The 16,006-nt window shown below is 43.1% G+C and overlaps 1 protein-coding gene across 1 annotated transcript in view; it reads right to left on the bottom strand.

Annotated features, from left to right (window-relative positions):
* cdh4 (cadherin 4, type 1, R-cadherin (retinal)) overlaps nt 1-16,006 on the bottom strand; it is a 163,437-nt gene that overhangs the window by 58,536 nt on the left and 88,895 nt on the right. The window lies entirely within an intron of this gene.

The following is a 16,006-nucleotide window of genomic DNA, read 5'->3' as shown; positions in this document are numbered from 1 at the left end:
AGGGTCAGGACACATCACATAGGGACAGAGAAGCAGAAACTCTGTTGGGCTGTTGAGTGCGACGCTGTAGATTCTCCAGTGACAGCTGACATGAATCTACTATTACAGCATGAAAAGACACAGAGGAAACTAACAGAGTCTCAGACACAACACAATTTGAAAAATCCTTTCACTCCATTGCCAAATTTAATCAACAGTCAATGCATCATTATCCCATGAAGCATGATGCAATGATATAAATGTGGGAACGAGTGATTGCTAACGCATGTGTGTACCAACACGCACACACACACACACACACATATACAAATCCCTCCACCCCCAAGTCGAAATGCATGTGCTCTTATCTTATCTCACAAACTGTGGCTGCTGATAACAAGACAAATTGATTTCATAAATCATCCAGGGAACAGATCGTCTGTTATGAGCTATGGCAGCATGATTTTTCAAAAATCCAGCGTGAAGAATTCTGCACAGCAAGCTTTTTATCAAGCCATCTATTTAATTTATCGCCCAGCTTCCTGTCAAAAGCAGCTCCCAAACAACAGACTAATAAAGCATAAGATCTCCTCGGCCACTGCAGCTTAGCATCACACAAATGAGGCCACTTGTTTTCAACCTCTGAGTAATTGCATGCGTAATGGGACGACTGGTAAACACCACTTTGACAATGTGTGCATCTGTCTGTGTTGGAGAGTGCAATCCATATTTTCATTTAAAAAAAAAAAAACACAGCAGAGTGGAGAATGTTATGTGAGTGATGGGCTTTGTGTGAAATTATGGCCTTGCTTTGGGGATCATTTATAAAAGCAGGGGGAGATTTAACATCAGGGTTGCGACAATATGACACAGACCTGCTTGAATTGTCCACAGATGAATTGTGATGGCAGGCATGTATTATGTAAATGATTTCAATTAGCATGAACTGAGCAGGCTAATTGTTGTCACTTAGACAGGTCTCTTGTGGTGCAGCTGGAAAAAGCGAGGCTTAAGGACACAAGCTTTAGCAAAGCACTATTTATAAATGCATACGTGCACGTTCCCGCCTGTGTGCGCATCTAAGTTCAACTAGTTTGAGAATGTCTGCTCTCATCTGCTGCATATTCATTTCAATGTTAATTCTATAACAAAACTAGGAAGGTCTCCATGGGTCTGTCTGCTGGCTTGTTTGCTGTAGTGGTGCCAGTTGGCATGGGAACATACGTGTGGTGTGCGAGGCATTGAAATAGTGCAGCACTGTGAGAGGACTTTAGTACTTTGTAAGGGCCCCAGGGTGGGTCCCAGTTTACCATTCACCACCTACTTCTTTATAGCCGCAAGGAGCCAGAACCATGACCCTGATTCCTGACACGACTAGTCAGCATGGAGACACGTATTCACAAATGCTACGCTATTCATTGCAAAATCTTTTTTTCCCAAAGCACGTTCGAATCAGGTGGAGGGATCTAATCTGCCACACTGTTAAATGGAGATGAAAGTGGCAACGCTAGAGAGTAGATATTGATAGAGAAACTAGGCATGTGTGCGTGTCTGAGAGAGAGAGAGAGAGAGAGAGAGAGAGGGAGGGAGATGGCTGGATAAAAAGAGCTGGCAGGAGAGGCAGATAATGACAGAAAAAGAGATAGAGATAAAAGAGAGAAAATATATAAAATACACCCTGATTGGAACAATTTTCACAGCCTTCAAAACAAGTGCTAGCTTTAAGACAAAGAGATTTAATGTGAAAACAATGCTGCAGAGTTTAGTCGTTGCCGTTGCATCAAAATGGAAATGGAAACGGTGACGCTGTTGATAACTAATCTGTGCTTATTCACTATTATTGTTCTCTAGTGCATGTAATTTGTTTTGTCGTGTTACGCTTGGCAAACTACGGCATCCTTTTGTACGAAAAATTGAACTTGAAATGAATAAACAAAGACAAGGCTCCAGGGTGTTTTCTGAGCTGACAGCCTTGAAGGTCAGTAAACCCACAGTCCTCCTATGATCTCACAGCCATGTTTTACTATGGGTTCCATCAAAGATGTCACTGGACTTCACTTCATCACCTGGTCTGTTTTCTGGAGGACCAGAAACAAAGAACAAGACCAGCAGGCCTGGCCCCTGGCTATCTGTAAGTTGTTGGCATTCACTGTATAAATTATCTACAAGTACTGCACACGGTTGTTTCACAACCTCTGCACAGTATGACTTATTTATTCATTCGTCAGTGCAGTTTCTTCTGCTGTCGGTGTTTGGTCTCACCTAAATCTCATCATTAACTGCATCCACTACGTTCTGTACCTCTCTGGCACAGTGAGGAGTGTCAGATAGACTGTGTTCAAGACCTTTCCGCAGCTTGCACGCATGATTTCTGAACATATTCCATGCAAACTGGATAAAAACGTGAATGAATGCACTGAAAGTACTATATAATATTTGTATAATACTATATAATATACATGGGCGATTAAAGTGCATGTGGGTGGGTAATGCACTCTGTTGGTCAGTCGATAATGCCGCTTCAAACAGCCAGCTCAGCAGCTCCGACTCGGCAAACAATGTAAACTGTATAGAAATGGGAACAATTTTGTGCCTTGCTAGTTACGGTAACAGCCTCCTGACTCAAAGATCTATTGTGTCAATTGCATTGGTTCCCCGTAGCTGATGAGGAAAACTTCAGGGGTATTAACCACCAGCTCAAGTGTGTGTGTGTGTTTGTTTGCCACCTATGCATTCTGTTTGTGTTCTATGATATTATGTAGCCTATATATATATATATATATGTATAAATGTGTGTGTGTGTGTGTGTGTGTTGGTCTGTCTTAGCGCTTAGTGTGCCTAAATGTCTCTGAGTATATGTGCGTGTATGCATTGTGTGCATGTGGGTAATGTCTCTGTGCCTGTGTGTGTTTTGTATATTTTAGTGAATCCTGCCATTCACAGCGGTGTTTGGCAGGCTGCTGAGGCTGGTGTCATTCTGCTTGGCTGGTCTTCTCTGGACTCCACGGCACAGAACATGCTGTCCAACAGAGCGACTAGCGCGGCACCGACGCGGCTAAAACAGAGCGGGCAAGCAGCCGTGACCGCCGACCACCGAGTCCTTCACACAAACACACATACACAGAGAGAAATAGAGAGAGAGAGGCTCGTGCTCTTTGACTCTTCCTGCTTGTAGAGCCACGACAATACCCGAGAGGAGGCCAAACCAGCTCTTGTATGGAAACATTACATGTGCATAATACAGATGGCAGGTAGTAACTCTGCACAGCCGGTTTTGTGCATCCACATGGAGCATGCCTCCGTCATCCTTCTGCATCCACCTACACCATGTCGACCATGTACGCCTCCCCTCTCTTCTTCCTGTCACCATCCCCTCCCTGTCTCCTCAACTTTTCTGTTCGACACTGTCACAGCTCCTCGCCCTCCTTCTACGACTGTCCTTATTTGCACACTGCTTAACGCAACCCCACGTGTCCTCATCTATCCTCCTACTCTTGTATTCCCTGCAGACGGAGGCCCCTTTCTCCCAGATGCAAACCAGGACAGTCAGGCTGAGCCGAGCCAGACATAAAAATGGGCACACTGTTGTTGGTCAGTTGTTACCACTGTTAAAGTGAGCTGAGAAAATGGTATGATAGAGCAAAGCAGACTTTACAAAAAGGTTTATGATGGCAAAATCATATAATCACTTCTTAAATGAGGGAATGCTTGTTCCCTCATTTTAGAAGTGATTATATGATTTTATTTGTAATTTTTTACTTCTGCTTTCAAGTAACAACGATCATATTTATTCTAAAGACTTCCTTCTACAATGCCTTCTTTATTCTGGCCATCTGATCTGTTTTTAATGAGTTGCAAAGTGGTTTGCCCTGTAATATAAATAAATATTATATTAGCTAACAGCTAAATATAGCACCAATGAGTTTATGTGGAGAAAAGTTCACGTGTCAGAGCGATATAGCTGAGAGTCAAGGAAGCAATGAGTGGAGCTGGTAAATAGGTCCTGACTGAGCATATGGAGCTCCTTTTGTTAAGGTGCTGTTCATCGCAGTCGTGGCCCAGCGCTAAGTAAACATTCCCCCTGCTATCCTGCTGTGTTCCTCAAGCCAACGGGAAAATCAACGCCACCCACTCAATTTGCAAATAACAGTATTTGTGCCAAGCTGAGGCTGTGATAGACAGCAAGCACGGGGCCCACCGGCATAGTAAACGAACCGGGTGAGATGCAGAACATACTTTATGTACGAGGCAGTAAAGAGCTCTGGACTTTGTCTTTCCCAAAAAAAAAGTCTCCAATTGGTTTAATTCGGTACTGATTTGTGAGCATTTAAACCAGAGAATCATTTGATTCATCACTGCCATTTTAATTACACGATTAATTCATTTGTATCCCCTGTTGCATTATAAACAACAGCACCGCTTTATTTCGACGCTATGAGGAGTCTCTGATAAACAGTCGCTCACGATAGGCTGCATTAATATTGGAAAAACATTTGATTTCCACATGAAAACCCATAGCTTAGAGCACGAAGTAGCAATAAAAATAAAGTTCTGCGTAAAAGCCCCACCTGACTGAATGTTCTCTTGAAAGGTTTTCATAAACTAAAACAAAACATTTAGACAAAAAAGCAAGCCGCAACCAGACAGTGCCATTATAGCAGTTAAAAAATGTGCTCAGGTTCAGCTTGCAGAGATGTTTGAGTAATCTTCTTTCCACCTACAAGCAGCAAAAGAAATGGAAAAGTTTATACCTTTCAGTGGGCGGTGAAGTGACTGCGGTAGAACAACAGGATTGGCATGTAAAGATGTAAAAATCTATTTTCTGACGCCTTGATTTATCACTATGAAAGCGCAGCATCTTGTGAATCTGCAGTCAAACCCGAGGCGCCCCATGCAGTACCTCCAGAACCCTTGAAACGGTTTTGAAACCCAGCCCACTTTGCCCCCACAGGAACGCTCATAACTAATTCAATTTACATGCTGCTGTTTTTAAAACACTGCAGGTACAATGTGACTTTCCTGAAAAGGCCCCCCCTTTTTTTTTTTTTTTTGCCGCAGTTGGAAGTGAATTTCTCTGCCTCTGCAGTTCTCTGTTTTAACAAAAGCCCACACAGTTCCCTCTGACAGCTCGCTCACACAAAAGGAAACCACTGCGATTCAAGTGCGTGTGTGTGCGTGTGTGTGTCACTGTGATGCGTGCTTGTGCGTGTGAGGTAGCCAGAGTGACGGAGAAGAAGGACACTGGAGTGGGAGTGTGTGACATGAGCTCTTAGCATATACGATTATTACAGCTGATGCATAAATGGGGCGTCATTGATATCTGTGTTGCCGTAGGTGTGTGTGTGTGGTGTGTGTGTGTGTGTGTGTGTGTGTGTGTGCGTGGGAAGCGAAGGTGCTGTCAACCTGCGTTTGTGTGCGTCAGTGCTCATGTTACACTTTTTAAACACCACACGCTTGTTATCTTGCGCCAATGCTGTACTTAACGGGGCTGAATGAAACCTTGTCACATTGTTAGTGCGCTGTCACGTCTACGTGGCCACCATCCGCCCACACAGCCCTCTTGCCCCCCGCCCCACCCCTTCACATCTTTGTTTTCCTTCTGTTGCATCCTTGCCTTTTGCAGGTATGAAGGAACAGATGTAAAAGAAAGCCCTCCTGCATTAGAGGCTACTGCAGCCTGTCAGGATACAGGGTGTCTTTACACACTGTCTGTAATGTAAGCATACACATGCGGGATGTTGTGGGGGGGACACATGCTCTGTGGGAGTTTTTCAAAGGCTGTCATGGTATTTCAATGGATTATAAAGATTTCCTCACAGATATTTGTTTTTCTCTGCACACTACCTTGCTTGCACATCACCGCATTACACAGCAAGCTTCCCATTATAGCTGGAATCTCCGTTAATGTGTTGGCGCATTTGCCGTCCTGTGAGCTTTGGCCGGGGCACTTCTGGGGGTTCGCACGTCCCTGGCCCTCCCTCTTATCACTGCATTAGCCTCCTCTCACGGGCATGAGGAGTTTTGAGGAAGGAGAAAAGGGGAAAGAAGCGAGATAAAGAGGGAGCGCGGGAGCAAAGCAGAGAGGATGCAATTAAAAGTCTGGGTCACAGATGGCAGTGCCAGGCGTCACTGTGATTAATACACCACCATTCAGCCCAGGAGCTTTTCTCCTCTCTGTGCGACTGTGTGCGTCGTGCACAGTGTGTGGTTTTGTTTGTGAATTTGCTGTCTATTAACCATACTGCAGCTAGGGGGCACCAGTGGGTCCCAATTTGCTCTGTTCTCAGGTATGCCAGGATTAACTCTACTTGAGTTTATGCCAGAAAAGCTGGTGATCTCAACAAACAGGTTCTAACAGTCTGTATGTTGGAGACTGAATACAGACTGGTTTTGTTGGTAACACCCAAGTTATTAGTTATTTCCTTTAGGATCAAGAAAAAGCACTGATGTGAGTGAGACAGGGAGCCAATTTTTTCAAAATGACCAAATCCTGGATTTGAATAATTCATTTCTTTAAAAAAATGCAACACAAAAATTCTTGTTAAACTTTACAGATTCACTTTAATGAGCGCTTACTGTCCTTTTTTATTTTTTATTTTTTTTGGAATGTCTTTTAGTTGACCATCTCATCAGCAGCTACTGAATAATTTCACAGCAAGCCAAGTCAGTGGAATCTGGCTTCCAATCAATCCGCCTTCTGCAGAAAACCAGCACCAGGGCAGGAAACAATTCCCCCGATCGAGCTGGTGGCCCTATTTTGACTCATATGGTAATGAGAAATGTTCTTTTTTAAAACACAGCAAGCCACACACAAACATGTCAACCGATTCTTTCTTTAATTTCTTTCATCCGGCTTCACACACGCTAGACCTTGCCTTCAAGGTTTCCCCTTCGATTTAGCATGAGCAGAGACGGAGCCACCCTGTATCACAGCAATATCTTCTTTGAGGAGGTGAAGCAAAGAAACTGCCTGAAGGCTACACACTGTTATCTCCCAGTACAATATAATAATTTCACATAGCCCAGAGAGAGGTGATGGGACCTCTGCAAGGCCAAGTGACAATGAGGGGAATGTGAGCAAACTAGAGGCAATGATCAGGGGACAAAGGGAGCTTCTGGGAAATATCTGTGATTCTCATTCAACCGTATAATGATTGTAATGAAAACCTGTTGTTTTGAAGCAAGTACTGTTTGTGCGTATGTGAATTATTTACACTGCCTCAGTGTAGAGAACAAACTTCCCGTTATAGATGATGGTCACACTTTTACTACAGGGGTTGGCATGGTGCAGTAATGCCAGAGGTTTGGAAGAAACCTTATGAGTCCAGTTACAGCACATGAGGTAATGCTCAGTCAGCGTCCAGTGTTTATGTCTAGCTACTGTAGCTACTGTAGTTATTTTTAGCTGTTCTTGATTACTCTGGGGACTGGCTTTAATAAATACTATAAGACTAAAACCAGGCTTTCTTTCCCCACTCCTCTCCCCAGTCCTCAGAGAAACCCACGACTCACTCACAAGGTAATCAGCTTTTAATTTTCTCCTCCCCTCTCCTCTCACACTCTCATTTTATCTCTCTCCCTTTCAGCTCTCAGTCTCCATCGCCCTCACTCTCTCACTGAGCTGACCGGCCGTCCTTCCTTCTCTCTGTGGGTCTATTTAGTTTCTCTCTTTTTTCATCCATTCTCGTGTTATTAGCATAAAAGTGTTTGCATCCTTCCTTGGTGATTGTTTAGCTGCTGTGTTCAGCATCTTGATTTGACTTCCCACAATTGCCCTAATTAGCATTACAAATATAAACTTAGAGAGGAACAGAAATATCTGTTATGCCTGACAGGGTAATTTAAGGAAATTGAAGCCAAAGGAAAAGGCAACACTAAATTTGTGTGATAAAAGGTGTATCACTGCGTCTCAATAATGAGGTGTCTTATCCGAGTCCACTGAAACTACACTTTCGCTGCATTTATGTAAATCGATGAATGGGCTGTTTGCTTAAAGTGAATAAAGAAGCACACCAACCAACTGATATCTGGATCATATTGCGTGTTTTATCGTGATAAAAGGCTGTAGTCACAACAAGAAACGTACCTCTTATCTTCTTGTGCTCTCCCCCTCTCCAGCTCAGATCACGTCTTTAGAAGCCAATGACTAGACTTAAGACAGCGCTCTTTCATTATTGGTTGCTCTCATCCATTTCTCTCTAATCCTGTTTCTACTCCAAAGCACTCTGGGGTATGAGGTAGGCCAAGGCCAGCCATTAGCCTCCAAGCCCTAAGACTGGGAACAACACCCATTTGTATTTTGTCTAGCGGGAGATCAGGGCCACCTCATGGGGTCAGCTACACCTGCTGCTATCCCATGCTTAGAACTGCTCCACTACTGTTCATTTAATGTCCTTTCCCAGTCATCTAATCTAAGGACAACGACTCTGAGATGGACACAAGCAAAATAAAATAATTCTGAAGCAACTGTTCAATTGTCCACTTGCACACATGAGTGGGTGTAAGTTGGTTCCTCCTGCAAGCCGATTATGTCTAGCTAAAGATCACAGGTACATGGACTGTAGGGACAAATTGTTGTGAGCCTGGTGCTGATGTTGTCATTATGAACATAATTGCTTCTCCTACGAGTAACGCTTAGCCATAAGGCTCAGTGTGCAAGTCAAACAGGAATCAATGCTACTGCTTCAGGCCTGTTGTGACTGTTAACCTAAACAGCCACTGAGGAGCTTCTAAAGAAAACTAGACCTAGACACGTGCTGTACAAACAATATCCACTTTTTTTATGATCAAAGATTGCTATTTACAATATATATGACATCTGCTCATCATTGCAGATCTTGATAATAGAAGAAAAACATTTCAGAAGAAGATATCTATAGAGAGATATTGACACATGATGGAGTACTCCATATAAAACAGGAAACACTACATTACACGGTGAACAGAAGCATGTTTCATATGTAAACTGGAATGTATCATTAACAGAGCTGCAATACAACTGCAGTCGAAATACTCTGTGTCATCCTGTGCCTTTACACACTCCCAGTAGGAGCTTGGAGTTGGTATTTGAACAAAAAAGTGCCTTTCAGAGTGCAGCCCTCCTCTAAAAGCAACTAATCTGAGTTTCTTTTAACAGCTACTGTGTTTGCTTTGAAGTCACCCTGACTTGTTCCAGAAAATCAATTAAAAACATGACTAATACATTTGCACCTCACACTTCCCACTTTTCCTCTTGATGTCCCCCCACTGCCTAACTGTGCAAACGCTGAGATCAGAGATACTGATGAGAGCATTTAAACAAGGACCCTTTCACACTTATCCAGTTCTCCAAGAAAAAGCTCCAACAGTAGGTGAAATAAAATAATGAAGAATATCAGAGGACTCCCACTGTGCTATCTTTGCAAACCTTGACAGAGAAATCTAGCACTGCTCAAACCCCTCGAAAGCCCATCAGACAGCGGTACAATATTATGCCCAGTGAATGTCCTCGTTGCCTTTTCAGCCCTGTAAAGATATTTTCCTGTTGTGTGATTTATAAATAATCTAATCCAAGTCTCTTTTCTACCCTGCTTCTCCTTACATTTCCTATATAGGTCCCCCAGTGACAGCTATCAGAGAGATCTGCAGTGGTCCTTAATACCAGAATACGGCTGTCCCTCAAGTGGGCAGTGCTAAGCCTCATTGTGTGCTATAGATGTATGAGGCACAATAGGAGAGGCTGAACCTCTCTGCTCAACTATCTGCTGGGAGGGAATGGGAGGTCGGTCTCCCCCGGGCCATGGCGCCAAAACCATTATTCTTATCACTGCAGGACAACTCACAGCAGGCCAGGGAAAAAAAAACCCTTCTGAAAGGTCAAATGAGTGTGTGTGTGTGTGTTTACCCCTCTCTCACACCAGACATATCTATATTTCTCATTAACTGATAATACATCACTCATGACCTTGTGATAAAAATACATTAGGTGAAGACAAGTCATTAATCTATAAAGAATCGGGCTGTTTAGGTTATCGGGTTAGAATGGGTATACATGTTATCGCACAAGTAATGGAAATGGGCATAATTGCCCTGCTTAAGCAAATCAGTATATGTAGTAGAAGTATGTGTTGTCTTTCAATGCAAAGTTGACTTCATCACGTTCATCACGCAGGTCTAGTGGACAGCAGACTGATCACAACAGGAAGTGAACAAAATGCAGAAATAATACCACAATATGCAGTATGTATGTGGGATTGCTACAGCATAGTGGTTTGGCTTGATAGTAAAGCTGGATTTACCTGACTTAAGTATAAAAAAATGGATAGATTTGGATTTATAGTTCAATTTCAGATTTTCGTCATTGATATCCTTCAAACCCTGGAAAACACAAGCAGGCTAAGCTGACTTATCACAGGTCTTGCAGTCCCGATGTGGTATCTCTGAGTTGTTGTAGCTCCAATTTTTGAGAGCAGTGCAGCTTATACACATAGATTTAGCTTCTTATGCCATAGCTATGCTGGAAGCCCTTAATGCAGAGCTATAAACTCAGTCTGTCCATCATCTCAATATAACTGTACCTTAGTGTATGGGCATAATTTTCTCCCCAAGCACAGGAAGAGCACATGTACATGGTTCACCACTCTTAGAAACAATCCCCAAGACATCTCAGTTTGGATCTCAGAGCGCTCACACTTCATCCAAACCTGAGAGGAGAACGTTTGGAAAAACGGAGCGGATACTGAAAATAGATGAAAGTTTGTTGAAGGCGTTTTCAACACCACAGTTTGCACAGTTTGCATTCTAAAAAATATTATGTCTTTCTTCTGTCGTTTTCCATTTGACACAGGTATAATTTCAGATGCTTTATCATCCCTTAGAAATGTCTCCCTCTAAGATTACATTGCATTAGAGAAGAAGCATTAGAGAAGTTAAAAACACTCAATGGACTGTCTAGTACATAAGTGTGTGTGTGTGTGTGTTGTGTGCAACATGCAAAGCAAAGCAAGTCAAAAAGTTGTTTGTATTAAGTAAAATATGTTTCATCATTTGTGGTATTATTTTGAATTAATTATATGTGGGCTATAATTACACAGAACCATTATCACTTCCATTACAAACAATTAAAAACCATCCATTCTGCCGATTTGGCAACTGAAACCTGATGGCTGGTTGCCAGACTGGCAACCCACTTCTAAAATTTACTCTGGGGCCCTGGAGAGGCTGGCTAATTTTTGTTTTCACGCAAGCTAAAGCTTGAGGATCTAAGACCCAACCAGAAATAACAGTACTGAATACACAACACTAAAGCCCACCAAGGGCCTGTTTCCCAAAGCAGGATTATTAAATTAGCAGTTTAACAGGACTGAGTACAAGTTTTTTTTTACTTCTTTCTGTGGTCAGGTTTCAGGGTTCTGGGCTTTTCTTTATTTAACTAACATCATTGTGCTGCTTCTGGAGACCAGCCTGTCCAGATGAAGGAGGAAAAAACACTGTGTGATTCAGCATCTACCAACACACATAAAAAGTCGACGTTAAAATGCATCCAGCTCGTCAGTCCCTGGTGACGTTCTTAGCCATTAGCAGGCAGGGATCTTTTTCGCTTTTCGTCATTATCACCTGAAACGACATGTAAAACCCTTTTTTTTTTTTTTTTTTTTTTGCATTCACAAAGTGCTTCCTACACTGTTTACAAACACTCTGCAGGCTCGCAAATCTTCAGGGTGAAAATACATATTGTGATAATATAAAATTTTCAGGCAATAAATTTAAGTGTGAAAATTATATTTAAACCTGCAAATCACCATGGAAATCAAGTCTGTGTTGGAGGGAATATGCTCAACATGGTCGGCCACGCTGCTATCGCAGCTTCGGGCCCCGAAATATCAAATTCAGTACTGAGTTTTATTTTCGTGCCAAATCCACGGCTGTGTTTGACTTTCTTGCCAGCATCAATTTGTCAGCGTAGGTGCTAAACTTTCCAAAGGATGAATGTTTCACACACACAGGCTATCTAAGTTAGCCAACAGCATTGCTAGTGTCATGCGCTGTAGCTTCCTAACCTATAACGTATGCTTGGAGCTGTCTGCTATGCATAAATCTCCGTCATGCCGCGGGCAGAAAGGTGACAGAGAGGCAGATGAGGACATCCAGTGCAGTATGAAGGATGGTGGCAGTAGTTCCCCGAGGCCACGGTGATGGCACTACATCGATCCAGCCACTCCGGAGCCCGGAGTGCACCGCCTTTTGGCTGTGTCAGCACTGTTCAGCTCAGCAGTGCTCCAACTCCCCTGATCACTGTCAGAAACCCAGAGGTAAAATAAAAAAAAAAGCCCAGAGAATAGGAGAAGAAAATGCTGATCTGTCTGGAACCAGACAGGTGGTGCAGGATTGGCTAAATAACTTCTAACTATTCAGCAAGCACTTCTTTCTAAATTTCTAACTGTTCTGAGATTCAGGCAAATTAATGTTTACTGTCAGGCAGCGGAGGCTTTTGGAGCCGTTCCTCCTTCATCTACCTCTAAACAGAAGCACCTGTTTGTCCTATTCAGCCTGCCAACTGGTCCTCCAGGAAACTTAATTCTACTAATCCACTCATATATTTACTCGTGTGGAGGTGTGCTGGCACCACTGAAGGAATGCACACAAAGCCTTGTCTTCAGGTAGCCTGTGTTTGTCCTCTGCAGTGAATCATGTACACTAGTTTATATCTGGTGTCATTAATCTCTCAAGTCACTTTGGATGTACCCAGAGGCTTTCTGCTGTCTCGTCACTTCACTTACTGAACAGAATCAATAAAGACCAGACCCTGGACTCTGTGCTTCCTGTTTTTATTGTTAACTCCTTTATATGTTTTTCTACATCTGAGTCATAGTGCAAATGAGTGTAAAACCTGCAGAATCTAAAAGCACAGACCTTGGCACTGAAGAGGCCTTAAATGTACAGACAGAAAGATTGAATAAAGATGAACGAAAAAAACTAAAAGATAAAATTTGGTTAAAGCCTCACGTCCTGGGTCAGTCTGGGGCATTTTCAGAATGGCAGACAAGGCCAGACACACTAGCAACGTCGCCCTGGGTATGTTATTTTAGAGTGACCCGACTCCGTGATACAGGAAAACACGCAATTATATTTGAGAATACTGAAAACTGTTCAGCTATAAACACGTTTTTTTTCTATTATTATTATTTTATTTAATTTCTGTGGCATTTTGAAGTTGGACAAGATAACAAGCAGACTTAGGGAGGGAGTTTAATGTAATCAAACCATGGACATTTAACATTAACACTACTTTAGGTGCATCCTACATACTATTATTATTATTATTTATCCATTTTCTTAACCACTATTCCTCTTCCAAGGGTTGTGGGAGGGCTGGAGCCTATCCCAGCTGTCATCGGGCGAGATGTTGGGTACATCCTATATAACCTATTGAGACAGACAACCTTTCACACTCACAGTCACACCTACGGGCAATTTAGAGTCACCAATTAACCTAACATGCATGTCTTTGGAGGCGGGAGGAAGCCGGAGACACACGGGGTGAACATGCAAACTCCGCCCAAAAACGCACCCTGCCAAACCTGGGTCCTCCTTGCTATGAGGCAACAGTGCTAACCACTACACCACTGTGCCACCCTGTTGTTATTATTATAGTTATTATTTTTGTTTTATATATTATCATGTATTATTCAAATACCTTCTGGTTTGTTTAACTCTGTGGGGAACAAGGATAAAATGTGGTTGCTTAAATGTCTTGACACATATAAACCTACTACACCTCAGGATTTTGGAGTAGCACCTGGTGTCGCGCTTCAGAGTCTGACACGCCCCTGCTCACTTCCAATCAGACTTTGCAGCAATAATCCTCCTTATAAAAACTATTATCTGAAAAAAATAAATAAATTCAAATCATTCTGCAGGGACTTGTAAAACTGTACTTACTGTTTCTGCTGTGCATAGGAAAAAAAAGCTTTCATTCTCCCCATAACTATTTATGTATTCAGCAATAATGGTGCAGTGAAATCCATTAGGCACAATTGCTATGCTGGCATGGATACAGTTTAGGTGGGATAAGCAAATTCTTGCACACACAAGGAAATTTGCAGGGTTGTCAGTTATGGAGAGACAATGTGTTATGTGTCCATATAATAAAGCTAGTTTGTTTCAGACCAAAGACAAATGTTAGTTTTCCTGGTGGCCCTACAGCACATGATGATGCCATGTATAATCTTAAAGGGCCTGTTTACAATTGACTTATTATGTCCTGCTTAATAGTTTTAAGTTGCTGTCAGTACCTAATAATGGATTTCATTCATTTCAACATATACTGCATGTGATATCTCATGAACTATGTCTGCACTAGCAGTAAAGGTGTTCATAAAAGTCAGTTTATAGACATCCCATGATGAAATAATGGAATGACATGGCATTTCCCTCCAATGTACTGTGAGAGGAAAAAAAAAAATTCCGAATGAGTATTTCCTATGAAATGCTTGCTGGGAAATGTCAAGCAGGCTGTCATTAAAGACACGGTGACATTTTTATTCCATCTTTTAAAGCTGTGATTCCATCTCTGCCAACGGAGGCCCTAATCTCTGCTGCTCCCCAACAAATAGAAGCCAGACAGATTAACTCAATTACTCTTTGACTTTACTGAATGAAGGAAACAACACATTTCTAATTTAAGCCTAATCCTGTGTGGGGGCGCAGTGCAGGAGGAATATTGCAGGTGGAGGGAAGGCAGAGATGGGGGGGGGGGGGGAAGGCAGGAACATGTGAGGCTTGAAAATGAATTCAGAGGCTGCCGTCATATTTGCTCATCTTTTGCCATGTTGTCTCTTAACTACAGTCGGCAAGGTGCCGAGTGAGGGAGACGGCAGGTGTGAAGATGGAGAGGAGGAGAGAGGGCAACAGGCGCAGAGACAGACATGATGGAGTGACAGACAGGCGAGAGAGAGAAAGAGAAATGAGAGAGACAGAATGGGGTTCACAGATCCAATATGGCAAAAAAAAAAAAAAAAAAAATCAACCGATTTCCACAGTGCTGACACACCCAAACTAATGCCCTGCATGGGGCATTACAGTCAGCCTTGTGTATGAAACACAGTGTGACACATGTGGCCTCTGTATTGTCTGCAGCATCTGTTACGGAGCCACAGATGGCAATGGCCATCTTCTGCACCGCTCCCCCAAGCTCCCTCCTCGTGGGAGATGTGGTCTGTGCTGACGTTTCACTGACAGCGCGGGCCATCTGTCAACACATGACAGCCTGTTTTCAAATTCCTTTGCTTTCCCATAAATGGGGATCCACACGGGAGCAGGTCGTGGAAAAGCGGTGGTCATGTGAAGGATGGATATTTGCACGGTGTACATGAAAAGGTCAGGGCGGGCGGGATGACTGCGGCAGCAACATCGCTGAAACCCCGGAGCAGTAGCGGTGGCGAAACCCCCGGATCGTCAACAAAGCTTTGTCAGGCTGCAGGAGAAAGCTGTCAGTGCAGACGCCTAAACCTTTACCGCCCTTCCGTCTCCCTCGCACTCACTCTCGCCTCGCTCTGACTCATTGTGTCAGCTCTTCAAACTCTCTCCACTCTCTCCTGCCTTAAGCATGATGCAGAGAAGCAAAGGGAAGAATGAGTCCATCTTTGGCTGCTGTAAACAAAAAGGAACACTCTTCGAGGTATGTGAATTTTCTCTCCCTCCTGTCCACGTGTCACATCAAACAGTGATGCCAGAAAGAAATCTTCCCCTTCCTTTTCCTCATTTACTGGTTCTTTGGCTATTCACAGAGAAAAATAAATGGAAGGAGGACGAGATAATGAAGATATGATGAGGACAAGGCACAGACCAGTGATCCAGGAATATTGAAATTGACTTTAGCGGCTCCACCGCTTTCCCTGCTTATCCAACTGAATGGTGACACAGGCTCATTCAAAATTCATTGTTCTTCTGTGAAAGACAGTGGACGTCTGCGCTTCGGCTGGACCGACGGACAGCCAGCACCGTGTGGACTGTCTGTGGCGTTGGTATGTGCAATCATGCCTCGCAC

This window comes from Anabas testudineus, chromosome 5 (genome assembly GCF_900324465.2).
Source record: "Anabas testudineus chromosome 5, fAnaTes1.2, whole genome shotgun sequence".
NCBI lineage: Eukaryota > Metazoa > Chordata > Actinopteri > Anabantiformes > Anabantidae > Anabas > Anabas testudineus.
This window is presented reverse-complemented; position numbering and strand designations above follow the sequence as displayed.